Raw genomic sequence first — 23,283 nt, 5'->3', positions numbered from 1 at the left:
TGAAACTAGTTTAGTCCGAGTATGAGTTAAAGTACCACCATGAACACCCGTGTTGACTTGAGATGGGAAAGAAACCGCTACATCAGTCGGTCGTACACCCCCGTCTCATTTACATATCCTCGTGTTCAAGGTAGGGCATTAATAAAACGATTTCTGACTTCGTTCTTCGCTTTTGACCCCTCTCTTCTCTCGTGTGATTCGACCTACCCCTGGACCATTTACATGTTAATATGACCTCTGATTGTTAACATATAACTCATTTAGATGATATTAGATCAGTTTAATAACCTAATTAGACACTTTAGGGTACATCGACATAGCTTTTAAAACCGATTAACAATTCTGTAACTTAATTGAATGCATCTCTCTCTCTCACCTAATTTCTCGCTAGTATAAGAGTGCGTGATTAGCACCTTCTTATTAACACTCGATGAGTTAATTTAATTAGCGAACTTAACCTAATTTGACCCCTTAGGCCGTGTAGAATACACCTTTGCGCGACATCCTTTCAATCGATCAACGTTGTTTCTAACTCGTTTTCTAACTTGTTTCCTATCCCGTTTCGCAATCATCTATCTAACCTAATGAATCTAACCTAAGGATTAGGGTATGTTAGATCGTGTAGGCCGTGTTTGGCCGTGTCCTCGTAGTCCCTTTTCTCGTTGTTTTCTCATCTTTATCTCGTTATTTCGTATCTTGTAATTACTTTGTTTATCGAGTCGTGTTTGGTAGTTTGTTTGTAATTTTCAAGTTAGTTTTCTTTTATCGAGTCAAAACCTCTTTCAAAAACCTTAGTCTTGTTTGGTTAGATGGTTGTGCCTCAATGTATGTAAGAGCGTAGTAAATCGCATGTTGTTTAAAGCAACATGGCCCGATTTATGCTAATGCATGCTTTGGTGCGTGACCCAATGTCTAATTCGATAAGATTAAGTGAAAGCACACATCACGAGGAGTGACCCAAGGCCGTGAGTCATGTTAACCGTGGGCCACCCCTTTGTGCACGTTTCCCTAGACCGAATGGCCGTGTAATGAGTCGTGTATTGCGTCATGTGTATAGCGTTGTATTTTAGATCGAGTTGTATCTTTAATTTATCGTTGTGTCGGCATGAAATGCCTGGGTTGTAATAGGATAGATCCCAACGGCTCCCCCATTCCCATTAAGCCTTGTTTGTTTGCTTTACATGTTGTTAGATCAATCAACCCACATGCTAAATTACAACTTTGACAAAGTTAGTTTAGTTGCATCTAAAACGACATAGAAATTGTTGTCACATGTTAGGGTTTTAAAACGATGTTTGCATATCACATATCGTAGTAGCTATGACCTTGTTTGAAATCTGACACTTGACTTAGTAGAGGCCGTTATCGACGGGCGGGGTTAGGTGTCCTTATGGGCTTCCTAACACGTACCCTCACCCCTTACTCAAGATCTATGGTTTGTGGATCCGTCTAAATACCATTGGAATACGAGAGTCATTCAAATCGAGTGATATAGGGTACAAGTCTTTATCTTTAATCACTCGTAGTCGATTGGCTTTATGCTTTTCGATGAAAGGTGTAAAGTTGACTTGAACGGTTCCAAGTTCCCAAAAAACTTGGTGGCGACTCTAATTTGTCTTAATTCGATTCAAAAGAACCTCGAGTCGATTATGCCTGGTGTGGATCCCGCGGACGCAGTTCCCGAGGGCCTTGTCCACAGTGTCGCCAATGTTGATGAACTTCCTTTGGGGGTTATTCTTCTTTGATGATTCAAGAAGGTTAACCTCATCAGTCTTGCTAGTAGAGCCATAAGAACGACTTGTTGAGTCTTGATATCCACGACCTACCGTTTTGGACAAGAGTCCTTTACGGATGTCATCTTCAATTCTTGTATCTAGCATAGTTAAGTACTTGAAGGTCTTAATGCTTTGGTACCTCAAATGATTTGCATACATGGGTCTTAATTTATCCACGAATTTTTCCACGAGGGTAGCTTCATCCGGACGCTCGACAAGTTGTGTAGTAGTCTTCCTCCACCTACTTAGGAAATCGGTGAAGCCTTCTTTCTCATTTTGGGTAAGAACCTCTAGAGTGCGCATATTGGCTTGGATTTCAGCATTATCCGCGTATTGCTTAGCGAACTCGATTGCGGCATCATCCCAGGTGACAATCTTCTTGTGCTCTAGAGAATAGAACCATTGCTTAGGAATGGTGTCGAGAGATGAAGGAAAGATCCTTAAGAACATCTCGGGTTTGATGCCTTTGATAGACATGTAGTCCTTGAAAGCACGAATGTGGTTCAAAGGGTTTTCATGTCCCTTGAACTTTGGGATATCAGTCATGTTGAAGTTGGCTGGTAATTTGGCACTCACGGCCTCATATTTGCGATTGTTTTCTCTATAGATATAATCTCCTTTGAGGTACATTAGTTGCTCCTCCAAGTATTGGAGTCGCTTTTCAGCTTCAGTAAGACCTACTGGAGGGTTGATTTCTGCTTGTCCAAGATAAGGTGGAAGGTTGTCATTCACAAATTCACTAGGAACTTCATCTTCTGCAGGAGGTAGCCTAGTTTCTACAGCAATAATTCGGCCCCCGATTGTATAGAGGCGATCATAAACTTGGTCTTGGCTTGTTTGAAGACGAGCGAGTGCAGCTAGGATTTGATCATTACCATTTTGGGGTTGACTGTTGGCGCTTGTGGTACTAGTTTCAGGCATCTTGGAAACTGGATAAGAGATCGACGACGAATCAAAACACGATCGACTACTCTAGCACACTTACACAAAGAAGAGACTCAAATTGTAGAGTGGGAGTGTGCCACTTGTGTCAAGTGAGGTTTAAAAATGACAATGATTTTAAAAGTTTGTCCTAGTCAACTGTAGTGTAGTTGTAGGAGTGTTGACTCAAAGTGAGGTTTTAAAATGGGTTTTGAGGCCCGAATTTTGACTCGATATTTGGACAGGGTTTCGACTCATTTTGCGCTAATTTGGGCCATTTTAGAAAATATTTACATTTTGAAAAAGGTTTTTGATTTTACAAAATTTGTCATGGTTTGGTTTAGAAAATGGTGAGCACATATGATACAAGCATTCAAACAGGCATTATAACGGTATGCTGAGTGCATTTAAAGGGTTTTGGCTTAAAAGGGTGGGTTGCCATACCAAGCAATCAAACCCGGGTCAGTGGAGAGGCCCGTGCCAAACATGAGTAAGGCCAATTCTTAGTCCATTCGCTCGAGTAGTGAAAGCCCTTGATATAAACATGAGTAAGCATCATGGTATGGTTGACATCAATCGATATCCATCCTTGGCCCCAGATAAGAATTTGGACCGTCCAGACGGGACAATTAGTCGAATGGGTTGGGTTGGGCCTAGGAAGGCCGAATAAAATGACCTAAGAAGGTCGAGTAATGAAAACCGACAACTGTCTCATATAAACTATTCCCTAACCTTGTTCAAGTTTCACCCTTGGCAACACGTAAGTGTATTACTCCCCAGTGGAGTCGCCAAACTATGGACACGGGGGCCCACAGGGGCACTTGGGAAACTAAGCGTTTGCATTTGTGGAGTCGCCACCAATTTATTGTGGAAAATTGGAAACCGTTCGAATACTTCGCGTCACGTCAAGACACAAAGTAGTGACATGAACACTAAGAACTCGTTACCCTTAGCATTCTATGTCTAGAATGACTCTCGTGCATGCCAATGAACACGGATGTTCACAGAGATCTGAGTAAGGGGTGAGGGTACGTATTAGGAAATACTTTTAATGAACACCTAATCCCGCCCGCCTCGATAGCGGCCTCTACTAATGATTAGGGAAGTCATTTATACTTGATATGTTGTCGATTATATGCATGCAATGCAACATCCATCGTTTTAAACCTAGCATGTGAAGATTAACTAAGTCGGTGAACATGTAATTTAGCACTTATTAGGTCGAAGTAGGGATTTAAGGTTGATTACATGTGAAAGCAAACAAACGATAATAAAGAGTACAATAAACAACATACGATAATTAAACTTACAATAATTACATTGGTTCAATGATTTACGTCGAAAATACGTTTAAAACGGATAATTCTTAGAAAAGAAAAGGAAAATAATTAAGGTTAGAAAACGGACAGATAAGTGGTGATATTACGATTAATAGTCGATTAATACGCAAAACTAATAAAGTAGGTCAAAGCAAGAACGGAAGTTCAGAGACAGAAATCACACCGGGACAGGCGCAGCAATGCTGCGTCCCTTGGAAGAGGCGCAGTGGTCACTGCGTCTGTTCCTGAGGTGAGTTCTGGCTGTGAAGCCGAAACTGCATATTGTTAGTGTTCATTGGTGATTTTAATGATCGACTATTGATATTTGACTCAAGTAGAAGTGATTTAGCAGATTATTTACATGTGAATCAGTCATAAAAGCAATAAAGAAACGAGTTTAAACGAACGAGAATTAATCATAGTGAACTAAGGTGAATTATATACTAATTACAAATTAATTAGGTTTATTTATTCAAATTAATGAGGTTAGATGATGATAAACAGATGAAATATACAAAAGGTGAATTCCAGAGACTTGATATGAACAAATCGAATCCCTAAAATCCTGATTTGATTTTAATGACGAAAACCCGCAAATATTGATTACATGGGATTTAAATCGGAAATTAAGGGTGATAAATAATTATGAATTATGTATTACGATTATGCGAGTGGAAATATGAAGAAAATAAGAAAAGACGGAAAAAGAGACGAATCAACAAAGAACAAAGGAAGAAGAAGAAAGGGAGAAACTGCGGCAGCCTCAGGAAGAGGCGCGGCAGTTGCTGCGACTCTTTGACGAGAAGCATCAGTTGTTGCGTTTCTTCTCGACGTCTGTCCTCTATTAGTCCGTGAAAATAGGTTTGATAAAAGGGTTTTATGAATCGGTTTTAAACATGTTTTCGAAGTAAACCTTAAAATAATTTATACAATAATAAAATATGAGATTTAAACCCTCAGACTTACATGTTTTGACGAAACGCGATTGACTAAGTTAACAATTAGTGATTGCTCGACTCGAATGTATGATGAAAGTTCCCTCACAAGAGGATTTATATTAAATTGATTTTATTAATTGAAGTGGAGTTGGTCAAATTGGTCGTTCATTCAAACGAGACTGGTACTCAGAAGGATCCGAGCTTATGTGGTCGATTGATCAAGCCCGTAGACCTCAATAAGCAAAGAGCGCGGTCTTAGAATGCAAAGGGAGAAGAGAAGGGCGGACACTCGCGTGAGAAATATGAGGAACGAAGGTCTCTATTTATACTAATCACACGGAGGAATTAGGGTTACGGTAAAACTTTGGAAACAAATCTCGAAAAGATCTTAAAATATGTAGAAAAGAGCTTGGGAAGAGGCGCAGCAACCACTGCGACCCTTGGAAGAGGCGCAACAGGAGCTGCATCTTTTCCCCAGAAGTTTCCTCCTGCGGAAGAAAAATTTTCCGTTTCTGTTATGGAATTGCTGTAGATCTCAACTTCCTTATTGTTCAAAATATGATTTCGGGATATATTTTGCCAAAAGATGAAAAGATTAAAATTATGGAATATAAATATCCGGAATATTCCAGAACATTCCGACTCGGCATTTTAAACGATTTATTAGAAAATGAAGACGGTTTTTAACCCGGACTCCAAATGAACTCTAATTACTGTCAAAACGACCGTAATGGTGCGTAGATGACGACCAAGGGGTAGACACAAGTATTTGAGCTATCACTTGATGATAAACTTATGAACTGTCATAAATCGTTCCATGTACCAAACATGCGGCCCAATCATCACCGGGTGGTTTGCGAGAGGTGTAGAAATGAGGTATCTACAAAGGTGCGTTGTGAGGCTCGCCATCCATGTTGAAATGGTGTGTTTTGAGGCTCGCCAGTCATGTTGAATTTGAGTTGTTAGGCTCGCCAGTCGTGTTAAATGTGCATTGTGAGGCTCGCCAGCTGTGTTGAAGGTGGTGCGTTTTGAGGCTCGCCATCCATATTGAAAGTGAGGTCATATTGAATGCGCATTGTGAGGCTCGCCAGCTGTGTTGAAGGTGGTGTGTTTTGAGGCTCGCTATCCATACTGAAGGTGCGTTGCCTTTTAATGCTGTTTTTTTTTTTTAATTTTGCGAAAGATAACGAACTTTGAGTTTTGTTATCCTGTGTTTTTTTTTAAGAAGGGACAGTTTTTAATTTCGCTGCTTGAAATTTATAATTTGTGTGGAAATAGCGGATTTGAATTTCGCTATTTTGTTTTTGTTATTCGAAAATGACGGTTTTTAATACCGTCGTTGGAAATTTTGTGAAAATAACGAATTTGAATTTTACTATTGTGGATACCTCGTTTATGCACCTCCCGCCAAACACCCAGTGATGATTGGGCCGCATGTTTAGCATATGTCGCGATTTTATAACGTTTTTTAAATCGGTTAATTAACGGTAACTCATACACTTGTGTCTACCTCATGGTTGTCATCTAGGTGTCATTACACTCGTTTTGACAATAATTAGAGTACATTTGGAGTCCGGGTTAAAAACCGACTTCATTTCCTAAAAACCGTCAAATCCCGAGTCAAAAAACAATGTGATTGTCTACCTAAGGTTAGGATGTCATAAAATGTTAGGATTATATCTCATTTTGTGTTCCTTGTCACTTCATTAGGCTAAACTTAAAGTTTACATTACAAAATGTGCATTTTATTTAGCTAAAATGACAACCCGACATTTAGGCACATTTTACGAGGTGATAGCGACATTTTGGGTCTGGCCTATTTCACAGAAAGTTCTAGATATTTCTTTTATCTTTCTAACGCCACAAAAATCACCTTAAGCCGAGTCTTGTAGAGAAAGTTATGCCTAAAATACGACAGGCTGTTAAACGTATTTTCTTGTGCAGAAGGATACTACTCGAGAAATGACGCAGCAAATGTTGCGCCTCTTTGAAGGATCGCAGCACCTGCTACGCCATTTCTCCAGGCTTTCTTTTTGTCCAAGTTTCCGTGTTTCAACTAAGCCAGTTATTTCCGGATCTTTCTTTCCTATTCCTTCCCAAATTCTACCCTACCATAATTCCTTCGTGTGTTTAGTATAAATAGAGGCCTTTGCCTCACATATTTTTCACGCGAGTGTCCGCCCTTCTGTTCTCTCTTTGCATTCTAGACCTTGATCTAAGCTTTCGACGCCTACGTGCTTGATCAATCGACCACGTAAGATCAGATCATTCTGAGTACCAGTCAAGTTTGCATGACCGACCAATTTGACCATTACACAATCATTTAATCAATCTTTTAATTCCTTTTTCAAGGGCATTTTTCATATTTGCATAGATCGAGTGAGTTACCACTAAAGGCCGATTTAGTTAAATCTCGCGTCGCTAACATGTAAGTCTGAGGGTGTAAATCCCATCTTTTTATTGTATTTTATTTTTGTACCAATTAATGTAAGATTTACGTCAAAAGTATGTTAAAAACCGACTTCTAAAACCCTTTTATCAAACCGTTTTTATGGATAAGCAGCAAACAGACGTCGAGAAGAAACACAACAACTGCTGCGCCTCTTCGAAGAGTCGCAGCATCTGCTGCTCCTCTTCCAGAGGCTGCCGCAGTTCCTGCTCTTCTTCTTCTTCCTCGGTTTTCTGTTGTTTTGTCTTCTTATTTTCATTTCTTTCTTCAGATATAAGATAAGATTTTAATATTTTCCTTTTAATTATCGTCTTATTTTACGTCTTAAATCCCTAATAATCGATATTTGCGGGTTTTCGTCATCAAATCAAACACGAATTCTTAGAGACTCGATTCATTCGTATCAAGTTTCTGGAATTCATCCTTCTACATGTTTCCAGTTTATCATATCTTTCAAGTTCGTTTCCGTCTTCATAATTTAACCTAATCTGCCTAATTCATTCTTAACTCGTTTTAATCCGTTCTAATTTGTGTTTATCACTTTTATGACGGTTTTATGTATAATTAATTTATTAAATCACTTTCACTTGAGTCAAATATCGATAATCAATCATAAAATCTATCAACGAATATTAACAAACCCGCGGTTCTGACTTCACAGCCAGAACTCAACTCAGGAACAGACGCAGTAATAGCTTCGCCTCTTCTAAGGGACGCAGTAGATGTTGTGCCTGTTCTGAGGTGAGTTCTGTCCCTGAACTTCCGATCTCGCTTTGACCTAATCTTTAATTACGTAATTAATTAACCATTAACCATAATATCACCCTTAATATGCCCATATTTTCTAACCTCATTTATTTTCCTTTCTTTTCTCCAAATTTGTCCGTCTTAAGTATTATTTTGATGTAAATCATTTAATACATTATAATTCATTGTAATTTTAATTACTGTTATTTATATATCATATCATTTATTGTATGATTTATTTACTTGGCTTTTCACATGTAATTAACTCTAAATTCCAACTTTGCGCCCAATTGTTTGCTATATACGTGATAACCGACATAGTTTAATTCACATGCTAGGATTAATCCATTGGATGTTGCATTTCATGCATATAATCGATGACATATCAACTACGAACGACTTCCCTAATCATTAATAGAGGCCGCTATCAAGGAGGGCGGGATTAGGTGTTCAGTAAAAGGACTTCCTAATACGTATCCTCACCTCTTACTCCAAATATTTGTGAACATCCATGTTCATTGGCATCCACGAGAATCATTCTAGACATATAATGCCAAGGGCAATGAGTTCTTAGTGTTCATGTCAATATTTTGTATCTTGACATGACACGAGGTATTCGAACGGTTCCAATTTCCCATAAAAATTGGCGGCGACTCCACAAATGCAACGCTTGTCCCAAGCGTCCCCGTGGCCCATATCCATAGTTTGGAGACTCGGTTGGGGAGATACACTTACGTGTTACCCAGGGTGAAAGTTAAACGAGGTTAGGGAATATCTTATACGAGACAGTTGTCGGTTTTCATTACTTGACCTTCTTAGGTCGTTTTATTCGGCCTTCTTAGACCCAACCCAACCCATTCGACCAATCGTCCCGTCTGTATGGTCCAAATTTTTATCTGGGCCTAAAGATGGATAGCGATTGACGACAACTATACAGTGGTACATACTCATGTTTATATCAAGGGCTTTCACTACTCGAGGAAATGGACTAGGAACCGACCTTACTCATGTTTGGCATGAACCTCTCCACAGACCAGGATTTGATTGCTTGGTATGGCAACCCACCTTTTAAGCCAAAACCCTTTAAATGCACTTAGCATACCATTATAATGCCCATATATATGTTTGTATCATATACGTGATCACCATTTTGTAAACAAAACCATGACCAAATTTTGTAAAATAAAATCCTTTTCAAAATGTAAACATTTTCAAAACAGCACAAATTAAGCCGAAACTTTGTCCAAGTATCAAGTCAAACTTCGGGCCTCAAACCCATTTCAAAACCCCCGCAAAATAAACAAAAAAAAACGTTCTAAATAAAAAATATTCTCAAACCTTGTAAATGTAAATATGTAAATTCAATTGGGCTAAATTAAAGTCAAAATTCAAACCGACTATGTCGTAGTCAGAACTTTGTCGAGTCATAAACCCTTCTTCCATTACATTTTGGATCTTTTCAAATTCGAGTCAAGTCCTCAGACATCACGCCGTCATTGTGGACCCCCTACCCCAACTCAGTTAGGATCTAAACATTTCCGACACCTCGACTCACACACTCGAGTCAACACACCGAATTCTCCTCGTGTCACATTCGGGTACAAACATACCCAAACCCCAAGTCAAGTCTGTCCTAAACACACGTCTAAGGATCACGTTAATTTCAATCTTGTCAATAAGGTCAACTGTATAAATGTCACTCCATCAAAGTCAACGCTCGAGTCCAATGTCAAAGTCAAGCAACGTGAATTCAAACACGAGAAGTCACTCACGACATTTCATGAATTCATAAGTCAAGAGTCTAGTCAACTCGTCTCGTCGTGTATCCTTTTTTTTTGTCTCCTTAGTATGTATGATCCCATGCTAAATCAAGTTGTAACACGCGTCATTTTGTTCTCGGTAGGAATTCTGCGATTTCCAATGAAAATGTTCAAGAACGTTTATCTATCGTCGTCGAAGGACTAAGTGTTGCAGTCATTAAGCTTCAGGCCACCATCGAAGACTTGAGCGCTCGTGTCATCAAGATGGAAAACCAGATAGATACCCCAAGGCCAGGTCATAGCTTCAACACAACTCACCCATCTAAGAAGGCCAATGAAGACAAGGGAGTCAACCTCTTGGAAACTCCTCCCAGAAGGCCGGGACGAGCTCATAGGAAATTCATTGACCTCGGAACCACATATGAAGTAGCTCTACAAAGACAGGTTTCCCAGGGAAAACTTCATCCAATTGGCCCAACCCCAGACCTTGAAAAGATATTGCCTAGTTGGAAGGGCAATTCATATTGTCAGTACCATCGAGGTAGGGGATACGATATACGGAGGAATGCTTTTGTCTAAAGCATATTATTCAGGATATGATCAAAGAGAGCAAGCTTCCTGTGCCATCTTCCGTCAAGCAATCCAAGAAGATCGACCCTCTTGGGTCTAATATCACTAAACATGATGAAACATCATTCATAGATTGTTCTCACCTCCTCTCTCCTCATGATAGCGAAGAAATCAATGTCCTCGAAGACGATGATATCCAAAGTGGAATGTTCATGCTTTCCATTGCCTTCAACGATAAATTTTTAAGATAGAGGGAGCCATTGATAACCTAAACTCTCGGCTTTCCAACATGGAGAACCAGTTTGCTGAAATAGGTAAGAATCTTGAGGCCCAACCTCTAAAGATGAAAAGTGTCCAGACAAACCCTCAACTTGACAGTTCTAAAGATAAAGAAAAAAGTGGGCAATCTATTCCTAGTTCTTCTTATCCAGGAATCAAAATCAACAGAGGCAACCTCATAGAGCCTTCGTCAAAGAAACGTAACAACTCTCCAAGGTCATTTACATAAGCTTCCGACAAGAAGGACACACCTCCTAGGAAATTTACCAAAATTGGTATTACATACGCCGATGTCCTTTAACGACGAATGTTGAAGCCTGTAGGTCCTACACCAGATCCAGAGAAGAAGGCTAAGTTCTGGGATGAGAATGCCTACTGCAAGTACTGTAGAGGCAAAGGGCATGATACAGAGAAATGTTTCAAATTAAAACATGTCATTTAGGATATTTTCGAAAGCGGGAAGTTGTCCCTCTCAACCTTTAGCGCACAAGGCAATTTAGGCAATCCTCATGGATATACCACTTATCAAGAAACTCTTCTTAACTGTTATCCTTACAGTGTTCCCAATGATGAGGACGAGGTGCTCAAATGGGTGAATGCTCAAAGTCAGATGCCAAAGCCAGTTGACAGAAGAATAAATGTTCAAGCATGGGCTGATGATTATGAGTCTGGATCTAAGATCGCGTCAAAGTCCGAGTCCGAGTCCGAGTCCGAGTCTGAGTCTGAGTCCGAGTCCGAGTCCTATACTTTCTATCCCATAATTTTTCTAGTGTCTTTCTTTGTGTCCATTTCCATTCCTAGTGACAACCTGGGGGCTGTCCCACGAGTCACGTGTCTTCTCGAGTTTATGTTAAATACATTCATTACTCATTTCAATAAAAGTACAATTTTGAATCCACATGTTCTATCATATCTCTTCCTTTCCCCTTTTCCTGTGACAACAAGAATCGATTTGAGACATTTTAAAATGAACAACACATGGCAGTCGATGTGAGTGCACTTAAATGATGTTCCACTCCAAGTTGTAGAGGACCCGAAACTCCGTGTCCATTTTCTTACCTATTCCATGTCTGGCAATAGAGACCTCACTATACCCTAGTTTAGGATGAGCCTATCTTAAGAGATTCTAGGAAGAATCCAGACCATCTCCCTTATTAACGATTCATGACGGAAGGCAAACCCATTTCCCACAATAAACAACCTGTTTACTAAAGACCAACCTGTTTTACACCAAAGGTACTATTCTAACCCAAATCCATGGTAGCAAGCAAATCCAAGATGATACGAGTCATGATCAAAGACAGAGGCTCACTCAAGATAAATGACCAAGATCAATATCCAAGGCCGCGGTTATGCAAGTAATCCAAGATAAAAGATTCAAAAGAAGAAGGTTTAATCAAGAAAGTGGATATCCAAAGTCAAAGTTATCCTCAAAAACCTGAATCAAGAATCTGAGCCAAATCCTAAATATATTACAGACCAAGAAACTGAGTTTGAATCAAGAAACGAGTACGAAATCAAATACTGAACGGGATACTGCCGAAGTCTATGTAGAATCAAGACATCAATAAATATGGTCATCTAGCACCCTCACTTAGCCTTTCACACATCACACACCCTAAGTCCTTCCCGAGACTGTTAAAAGGAGATAGTTAGGAATTTTGAGAATCCTCTCAAGCTCGTCAAATATACCTATCCTTTAGGGACAAGACATGGAAACTTAATCCCACGTCACTTTAACCTACCCTTATGTGCTCAGGCTACATCAAGCCAAGAGACTCCATTTCCAAGCCATAATCCCATCGATCCTTAACTCCACAAAATCAAGCTCCAGAGATTTGTTTCATCAAAGCCTCTTATTTCCGACCTCCACATTCCAAATATCCAATCCAGTTTCACCTTGACCTAGATATGGAGTCATCAAATCCTTTGCTACCTAGGACGGGACATACCCATATCCATCCTTAGGGTCCACTTTTAAGTGTGCTCACACGACAAGGAAATTTTTACAAGCTTAATTATACTTCTTTGGTCTATGATCAGAGGGAGTTATCTCAAATTAATTCTTCGAGTCACCAAAGGAACATACCCTTGTCACCCATGCACTTTAAGGCCCTGACAACATAGTTTATATAATACCCACGATGTTTAAGGACCCTTTTGACCGACCCTTTGACTAGGAAAGACCTTAGGAAGAGATAGGTGAGGGACTAGGTTAGTATAGGTGCTTTACGAGAGTGTTTACTCAACCTAGCAGGGACTACTCGGCCGAGTATTTTGTATACTCGACAGAGTAGAGCCTACTCGGATGAGTATGGTAGTACTCGGCCGAGTATGGCTGCTATTAACGCGTCGATATAAAAACGCAAGTTCGCAAGATTCATTTTATTTCTCATTTTTCGACAGTTCCTCTTCCTCTAACCCTACCCTACCTCTCTCTCACCTATCACCCCTACCTCTATACACTCTCATGTATGTAGCCTACACCTCAACCATGGGAAGGACCGGATTGCATAGGAAGGATGCGTGCGTGGTCGTCGTCCGTGTCACCGTCGGTCCGCGTTAGTAGGTAAGTCGCTGTTTTGTGGTCTCTTTCAGTAGATTGTTGGAAGTAGTTGTATAATAGGATGTGTTCATCGTTGTAGGATGCGTCTCGGAGTCTTGCTTGGCTGTGTGTGGATGCATTTTCATGGTTGGCGATAAGGTAGGGTTTCCCTACTCAGTTACTGTTAATTGATTTAAGAATGTGATTGTATTATGTATGACTGTTTTCTGCTGATCATCGAAGTGTTGGTGTCGTGGTGGTGGTTGTGACAATGTTGTGATGGTTGTGGTGGAGTCACTTGCGGGAGTGGCTTCACGCCCTAGTTCGCCCTCCGTGGAACCCGTCACGGGAAGGGATGTGCACATTAAGGGACAGAGTTATCGCTCATTGATGAGCGGGATATTGGTGCGGTCCCCCACCGGCGGCGTGGGCTACCTGTTGCGATGGGTAGTATGGGAGGGCTACACACCTTGGTGTGTAGTCGGTTACTGTGTGAGATCGGGAGACCGGATATGGTGGATGATCAGTTGGTTACTTATCATATTTGTCTTATCTTAATTGTTCAGTAACTGACCCCGTGTTATATTTTCAAAACTGTGGTGATCCATTCGGGTATGGTGTGTAGTTGGCTTAGCAGGTACCGTTGGTTTTTGCTGTTGGGCATGGAGGGGATCGAATCATCACGCTACTGTCATAGATGTTCTGATGCATGAGTTCTATAGTAGTCATAGCTACCACTTGTAATCGGTTTTGTATTTGGTTGTAAAGAGTTAAAGTAACTTATTAAAAGTGTTCTTTTATTATTTATTTGATCCACTACCTCGGGTGACCGAGATGGTAATACCTTCATACACTACGATGGTCCTTGGTAAGGCATCCCGAAATACGGGGGTGTTACAAAGTGGTATCAGAGCCGACGATTTTGGAACCTGAACCAATGAACCAAATGAATATAGGGTGACAAATTAAAATGAACCTGGTGTATGTGCGTTGGGAGCCCCAGCCGATGCTACATTTTGGGTGAGTAGGTGCCCTCATTCCAAAATCACGGCCCCATCGTGCTTAAGCCAGCCACGCGAAAAGGGTATTCGATAGGAGTAGTTGCTTGAAGAGTGTTTACTAAGTATGTTTGTTAATCGTATCACATGTACCAATGTGAGTTTTGCATGCAGTGACGATGGTAGTGATGAAGTTTTGTATTGGTCGGAATGGTTGCAGAGTTGTGATTGGAAGTTATGATTGATGTAATGTAGAACCATGTTGTGTATGGTGAGGTTAAGTTGAATGACTTGTTTGATAATTGTGGCATCATACGATGGTTAATGTTACATGAATGTCTTGATTAGTGGGAGTATAGGATGAATTGTGGAAATTGTGATGTCGTAGCTAGTTTTAGACATGTGTTTGGATTGTGACATAGTTGTTACTGTAGTTGAGGTAAGGAACGTAGATTGAACGCTGATTGATTTGGTAATGGATAAGTATAATTCGTGTACGATACGTGTTTATGTGTAGAAATGAATTCTAACGCTGACGAGCCTGATTTCACAGAACTCCGAACATTGTTACTTGTTTTGCAGGTTCAATAATTTCGAAATTTCGTTTCTATTCTGAGACACTCGATCGAGTACGGAGGCATACTCGACCGAGTAGGCCACACTCGGCCGAGTATAACAGCACTCGACCGAGTGCCCGTTTTGTCAGATTACAAATCGCTACTGATCTAGAACAATCGACCGAGTTTTGAGAATACTCGACCGAGTTGTCCATACTCGGCCGAGTAAGCCCAATACTCGACCGAGTACGGTTTTATCGTGACTCAGCCGGGTTGTTCTAAAAACCCTATATCTCTTCTTTCTTTCTTTTTTCCGCCTCCAATTTCATCTTCTTTCCTCTTCTAAAACTCCATATCACTTCTCTCTCAAACCCTTGGGTGATTTCTTGGTGGTTGTTTGCGGATTTTCCCTCTTTGATTGCCAAAACTTTCTTCAAGGTAAGGTTTTAAATCAATTTCTTTCATTTGTTCTTAAAGTTATGGTATGCCCTTGCTCAAATTTCGAATCCCTATCATGTGTAACTGAAATTGGGTTTTTCCTATGATAACTTAAAGTTATGGTATGCCCTTGCTCAAACATCGTCTATGTCGTTACTAGAGCAATTCCATGGTTTAAATCACTTCTTGAATTTTCTAGGGTTTTGTTTAAGTTGAAAATTTTGTCCTTTATCTTGTTTTAAGATGCTCTTTCAAAGCCTCTTGATGATAAGAATGACTCCTTTGAGTAAAATACTGTGTTTTGTGAGAAAATTTTGCCTTAAAAGTTCGTCTCAAAATTGTATACATTCTGAAAAACAGTCCATCTATGGCAAAATTTCTGTGTGAAGTATCTTTTTTAAAACCCATCTTTTTGCAGTATGCCGAAAACAAGAGCCGCAGCAAACAAGAGGACTCGTGCCAATGTCCAATTTGAGACGGGTCAATCTAGTCAAGAATCTGTTGTTCCACCGGTGGAAGACTATCCATCGGTAATCTTTTCTGATTTCAAGCAGCATAAGGCCTTCATAGCCTTAATGAGTCGTCCTTTCCGACTTACTCGGTGTGTGAACCCCGAGATTTTGGAGACCTTGGGGGTTAAGGGAGACATAACCCATATCTTTGAGACCTTGGGAATGGAGGGGTTGTATCACCTAAGGAAGAAGTCCTACCCTCACATGACCTTAGATTTTATGAGCTCGTTCGTTTATGATACGAAGGAGAAAATCGTCTCCTTCCGCCTCATGAACGAGGACCATGAGTTGACCTTGGACGAGTTTTTTGGCCACTTGGGCCTAAAGGCTGAGGGGATGGGGTATCTTAGCGATGTGTCTAAGAATAGTGGAGCACCTCTTTATCTTCCTTACTTGACTGGCCGATCTGCCCCTAGTGCTAGTGCTATGTTGATTAATGATATCCAACACGTGTCCCTTCGTGTGTTCCTTAGGATGATGACCTGTCTGTTGTACTCGAGAGATGATATGAGCAAGCTTAACTCCCATGAGGTCATGTTATTGATGTCTTACCTGAACCTGCACCGTAGGAAACCCTTTTACTATAGCGCTCTGGGCTTTACGCTAGTCTGGATCACATGGCACGGTCCCCGAACCGTCACATTGCTTGCGGGGCCATAGTGACCCGCCTAGCCTAGTACCTGACTGACTTTGAGGCTCCACCTCCCTCGGGGGATGAGTTTGTTGAGACTGTGCCTACCATGAACGCCAAGTATTGGTGTCACAACAAATGGTTGAGGAAAATGACAGATGGGACTTATGCTTAGAGAGTGAGAGGATCTATGTGGATGGTACTTCCCAACCCTGCACACCTTCCCGTTGTTGACCACTTAGCTGAGTGGGAGCCTGTAGGTGGTGTGCTTAGGCCTGGACCCCAGTACTATTTGATTGATCCCACCATTCTTTTGGACCTACCTGAGCCTACCTCAGTGCCGGAGTGACAGCAGGCTCTTCCCCCACCTCGTGAGCGTCATAGGGTCAGACAGCCTAGGGTGGACTCGGCCGAGACTCAGCCCTCCTATTCCCCACCAGACTTCTACCCACAGCAGTATTCGACCTACCCCACAGTGCATGACCCTAGGATACAAGTGAGTGACTTGACTGAGCGAATCTCCACCACCTTGGTGCTCCGCAATATACATGAGACGGCCCTTAATCAGGGCATAGGGACTGAGCTGGCACAGCCTGTTTGGTGGAGAGGACCTGGAGTGGACACGGGAGTCTTCCATAGCTATGGAGTTGATCCTGGCTTTTGGAGGCCACCAGAGGAGACTGAGTTTGGCTGCCTCGCGGGACCGTGGGGAGCAAACTACGGCAGCCAGCTAGGCGGTGGAGACTACTCAGCAGCGGGTTATCAGGGAGCCAGTACAGCGGGAGCTGGAGCAGCGGGTGCAGGTGGTGATGATGAGATGGAGGAGGGTTCTGGCATTTGATATTCTTGTGTTTCTAGACTCATTTCAGTTGTTATGGATATTTATCGTTCTTGTCGTACTTTTTCATTTGGATGACTGTACTTGGCGTTAAGGCCGTTACTTGTTTTAGCATACTATGGTGGTGATTTATTTGACTTAGACATGCATTTCGGTATGGCAATCGTGACTTTTGCAGGTTAGCTTGAGAGTGAAATGGGTTTCATTGCTGAAAACGCTCTCTACCCGTGAAAACTCGACCGAGTATACGGCATACTCGACCGAGTAGAGTCTACTCGGTCGAGGACACTCTTATACTCGGCCGAGTAACAGGGTATTGCGTGATATTGGTAACTCGTTGTACTTTTATGTTTAATTCTTTTGTCTTGGGTGTACTATGTTAACTTGCCTTATCTTCACGTCCCCGTGTGGAGTACCTGGTTCAGGTGTGCTTGGGTTGAGAGGACAGCGATATCAAGATGTTTCATGTTTGTGTAGCTCTTTTAGCAGAATGAATGTGTGCAATTTTTCTTACTTGGACGTCGTAGGATAGTGTAGATTATGAGTATAGATGTGTTGTGGTCGTATACTAAATGTATGATTTGTAATAGTGTCCAACTACATGTAACCGTTGTCTTTGGGTGCACTGAACTTCGGTGACGAAGTTCCTTTTAGAGGGGTAGATATCATATCGCGATACAAAAGTTCATATAAATAAAATTTAAAACAAAGTTCTTGAAAAGTTAAAGCAGAGTTTCAGCCCTCTTCCCTAATATGCGTGCCTTTTATGTTCATCTTTCCGACAATGTTATCATAAGCTAAATGGTGATAACTGACAAGATAATTAGAACTGAATGATATATACATCTGGGTAACATGGTAGTGAGTCTCGTAATCATTGTAGTCGTATGCAATTAGTGTCTTGTGGTAGTACATGTTGTATTGTTTTGTAATGGTTGAGGTGGTTAACCTCGTTGTGAGATATGTGGGCTGAACTTCGGGGACGAAGTTCCTTTTAAGGGGAGAAGACTGTAATACCCACGATGTTTAAGGACCCTTTTGACCGACCCTTTGACCAGGAAAGACCTTAGGAAGAGATAGGTGAGGGACTAGGTTAGGATAGGTGCTTTACGAGAGTGTTTACTCGACCGAGCAGAGACTACTCGGCAGAGTATTATGTATACTCGACCGAGTAGAGCCTACTCGGCCGAGTATGGTAGTACCCGATCGAGCATGACTGCTGTTGACGCGTCGATATAAAAACGCAAGTTCGCAAGATTCATTTTATTTCTCATTTTCCGAGAGTTCCTCTTCCTCTAACCCTAGCCTACCTCTCTCTCACCTACCACTCCTACCTCCATACACTCTCATGTATGTAGCCTACACCTCAACCATAGGAAGGACGTGGTTTGCATAAGAAGGATGCGTGCGTGGTCGTCGTCCGTGTTACCGTCGGTCCGCGTTAGTAGGTAAGTCGCTGTTTTGTGGTCTCTTTCAGTAGATTGTTAGAAGTAGTTGTATAATAGGATGTGGTCATCGTTGTAGGATGCGTCTCGGAGTCTTGCTTGGCTGTGTGTGGATGCATTTTCATGGTTGGCGATAATGTAGGGTTTCCCTACTCAGTTACTGTTAATTGATTTAAAAATGTGATTGTATTGTGTATGACTGTTTTCTGCTGATCATCTGAGTGTTGGTATGGTGGTGGTGGTTGTGATGATGTTGTGATGGTTGTGGTGGAGTCACTTGCGGAAGTGGCTTCACGCCCTAGTTCGCCCTCCGTGGAACCCGTCACGGGAGGGGATGTGCACATTAAGGGACAGGGTTATCACTCGTTGATGAGCGGGATTTTGGTGGGGATTGGTGCGGTCCCCCACTGGCAGCGTGGGTTACCTGTTGCGATGGGTAGTCTGGCAGGGCTACACACCTTGGTGTGTTGTCGGTTACTGTGTGAGATCGGGAGACCAGAGATGGTGGATGATCAGCTGGTTACTTATCATATTTGTCTTATCTTAATTGTTCAGTAACTGACCCCGTGTTATGTTTTCAAAACTGTGGTGATCCATTCGGGGATGGTGCGCAGTTGGTGTAACACCCCCATACTCCAAGTGCCTTACCAGGACCACTCAGGTATAAGGATACTACCATCTCGGTTACCCGAGGCATGATAATCATAAGACAATAACGAAACCACATTTAATAGTATAACTTTAGTGAAAAGTACAAACCAAGCCAAATCCCAAAATACGGGTACAAGTTCTCAAACCATCTGTCTAATCAACTAAATGTAAAGTTTATTAAACGACTAAGCTACAGCGGAAGACTTCTATCATCTGACAGTGGCAATCCTAGCAATCCCATGTGACTCAACTCAAACCTGCTCAATTACTGCCCACCATCCCCGAATGGATCACCGCAGGTTTTACAAACAACAACACGGGGTCAGTACTAATCACATAATATATATATATATATATATCAACAATACGATAAACAGATATCTCACACCGTCACACACACAATCACATCAGTCCCATCAATCTCAATCACCGATCGTCCCTTTGGACCAGCCACCGCCAGTGGGGGACCGCAGCCGTACCCACCAAATCCCCGCTCCTCATAATGAGCGATAACCCTATCCATTAATGTGCACATCCCCTTCCGTGGCGGGTTCCACGAAGGACGAAACTAGGGCGTGAAGCCACTCCCGCAAGTGACTCCACTCAGCCGAGAACGCGTCTCGAGAACCAGAGACAAACAATCACAATCACAACCGTCACAATACAATTACTATATTATTCAATCAACCACAACACATCAACATCACATTATGGGACTAATACTGAGTAGGAAATCCTACCTGGAAAGCACAACTATCAGACGGTCTCAACAGTTGTATCAAAAAGCCTCTTCTACAAAACCTCCTCCTACCATACAAACACATAAACACTACCAAATCACAATCTACACAAAAACCCCCAAATCCCCATATTAGGGTTTAAACAACTTAAAGGAAATACTATAAAAACGGTACATAGGTCTTACCCTCGACGCAAGGATCTCAACGGTATAACGAACTATGAAATCCGACCTTCCAAACTCCGGGATTTGCTAACAATGTGATTAAAGTGAAGAACGTACTTTGCTTTCTCTCTTGACAGTAATTTAGGTTTTGAGAAGTGTTTAGAACAATGACGGAAAAGATTATATACCTTAATCGCATAATTAACAAAACCCGAGAAATAACTCCCCGTAAACCGGCTACTCGATCGAGTAGCTAAGGTACTCGATCGAGTGCCCCCTTACTCGATCGAGTATCTAAGTTACTCGATCGAGTACCCAACAGGTCAGAAACTTTTATAAAACGCAACTCACCCTTACTCGACAGAGTAAGGCCTACTCGATAGAGTACCCTGAGACTCATAAATACGGAGTATTACAATCTTCCCTCCTTAAAAAGAACTTCGTCCCCGAATTTCAAACCACCACAAAACAAAGATACACCCAAAACACTTTCGACTCAACAACCAAAACAAAACTCGACATAAAACATGTTACTAACCCAAACTCATCCCGACAAACATACCGACACAACCTATAAAAGGGTACAAAAACTCTTAAAAACTCTTCGCGATCATCTCCTACCCCCCAAAAAGAAACAAGGTTACTTCCCCGTAACCATACATACCTGATCAAAAAGGAAAGGGTAACGCTCTTTCATGGCCTCCTCTGGCTCCCATGTAGCTTCCTCGGTCTCGTGGTCAGACCAAAGGATCTTAAGCAAAACTGTCTCACCACTCCTAGTCTTCCTAACCTTTCGGTCAAGAATCTGCTTAGGCACCTCAAGATATGATAAGGACTTATCTAGCTCTAAGCTCTCTGCCTCTAACATATGTGACGGGTCACTCACATACTTTCGCAGCTGCGATACATGAAACACATTATGCACTCTCTCCAACACAGCTGGTAAAGCCAGACGATATGCAACTTCCCCAACTCACTCTAAGATCTCATAAGGCGCGATAAACTTCTGACTCAGCTTGGCTTTCTTCCCAAATCTCATTACCCCCCGCATAGGAGACACTTTCAGAAGAACCTTGTCCCCAACCTGAAACTCTATATCTCGGCGATGTAGATCTGCATAACTCTTTTGCCTATCCTGAGCTGCTCTCATCCGTTCCCTGATCATCTTAACCTGTTCAACCATCTCATGTACCATCTCTGGTCCTAAAACCACTGTCTCAGCACTATTGTCCCAACAAATCGGACTCCTACATCTCCTCCCACATAAAGCCTCAAACGGTGCCATACCAATACTAGTGTGGTAGCTGTTGTTGTAAGAAAACTCAATCAAATCCAACCTCTGTTCCCAGCTACCACCAAAGTCCATCACACAAGCTCGTAACATATCCTCAAGAGTTTTGATCGTTCTCTCTGTCTGCCCGTCTATCGCAGGATGAAATGCTTTATTCATCTTCAAAGTTGTTCCCAACGATTCCTGCAACTCTTTCCAAAACCTTGATATAAATCTCGCATCTCTGTCAGACACTATGTCCTTAGGGACTCCATGTAACTTAAGCACGTTCTTTCGATAGTCCATAGCCAATTGTGCTATAGTCCATGTATCTTTCATTGGAACAAAGTGAGCTGACTTTGTCAGTCGATCCACTATTACCCAAATCATGTTGTTACCATGTTGACTCTTTGGCAAACCCACAATAAAATCCATAGAAATGGACTCCCACTTCTACTCAGGTACCTCTAAAGACTGAATCTTACCTTGTGGTCGTCGCTGTTCCCCTTTAACTCTCTGGCATGTCAAACAACGGGCCACAAACTCTATTGTTTCTTTCTTCATCCCAGGCCACCAAAACATGTTATTCAAATCCTTGTATAGCTTGTCACCACCTGGATGTACTGAATATGGTGTACAATGTGCCTCTGTCATGATTGTCTTTTCCAGCTCCTCATCATTAGGGACACACCACCTACCATCGAACCTCAAACTACCATCTGTATGAATGGAGAATCGAGACACTGTCCCTTTCTCTACTCCAGCTCTCCACTCAACCATCTTATGATCCAATGCCTGTTTACCTCGAATATCCTCATAAAGATCAAGCTGCACTGCCAAATATCCCATGGCATCTCCTTTCTGCATCATATGTATACCAAACTTCGCTACCTCATCTCTCAACCTCATCAAAGATAGAGTTGTACACAAAGAATGTACACTCTTCCTACTCAAAGCATCTGCAACAACATTGGCCTTCCCTTCATGGTAGATAATTTCTATGTCATAATCGCCAATCAGCTCCATCCACCTCCTCTGTCTCATGTTCAACTCCTTTTGAGTGAAAATGTACTTGAGACTCTTGTGATCAGAAAATACCTTAAAGATTGCTCCATAAAGGTAATGTCTCCATATCTTGAGAGCAAACACCACTGTACCCAACTCCAGATCATGAGTAGGGTAGTTCTCCTCATAAGGCTTCAATTGCCTAGAAGCATAAGCAATCACCTTACCGTTCTGCATCAACACACATCCCAACCCATTCTTTGAGGCATCTGTATAAACCTCAAAGTTCTCGATCCCTTCAGGCAATGCTAAGATAGGAGCTGTGGTCAAACGCTCCTTTAATGTTTGGAACGCCGTCTCACAACTCTCATCCCAACGAAACCTGTTCTCTTTTCTCATCAACGCTGTCATCGGTCTAGCTATCTTGGATAAATATTTCACAAACCGTCTGTAGTACCCAGCTAAACCCAAAAAACTCATGATCTCAGCAACATTCTTTGGTGCTTCCCACTTTGTCACTGCCTCAATCTTCGCCGGATCCACAGCTACTCCCTCCTTAGAGATCACATGCCCCAGAAAAGCGACTTTCTCTAACCAGAACTCGCACTTGGACAGCTTAGCATAGAACTCATGCTCCCTCAAAGTCTGCAACACAATACCCAGATGCTCCTCATGCTCCTCCTTAGTCTTGGAGTAGACTAAGATGTCGTCGATAAACACCACCACAAACT

This window comes from Silene latifolia, chromosome 11 (assembly GCF_048544455.1).
Source record: "Silene latifolia isolate original U9 population chromosome 11, ASM4854445v1, whole genome shotgun sequence".
Lineage (NCBI taxonomy): Eukaryota > Viridiplantae > Streptophyta > Magnoliopsida > Caryophyllales > Caryophyllaceae > Silene > Silene latifolia.
This window is presented reverse-complemented; position numbering follows the sequence as displayed.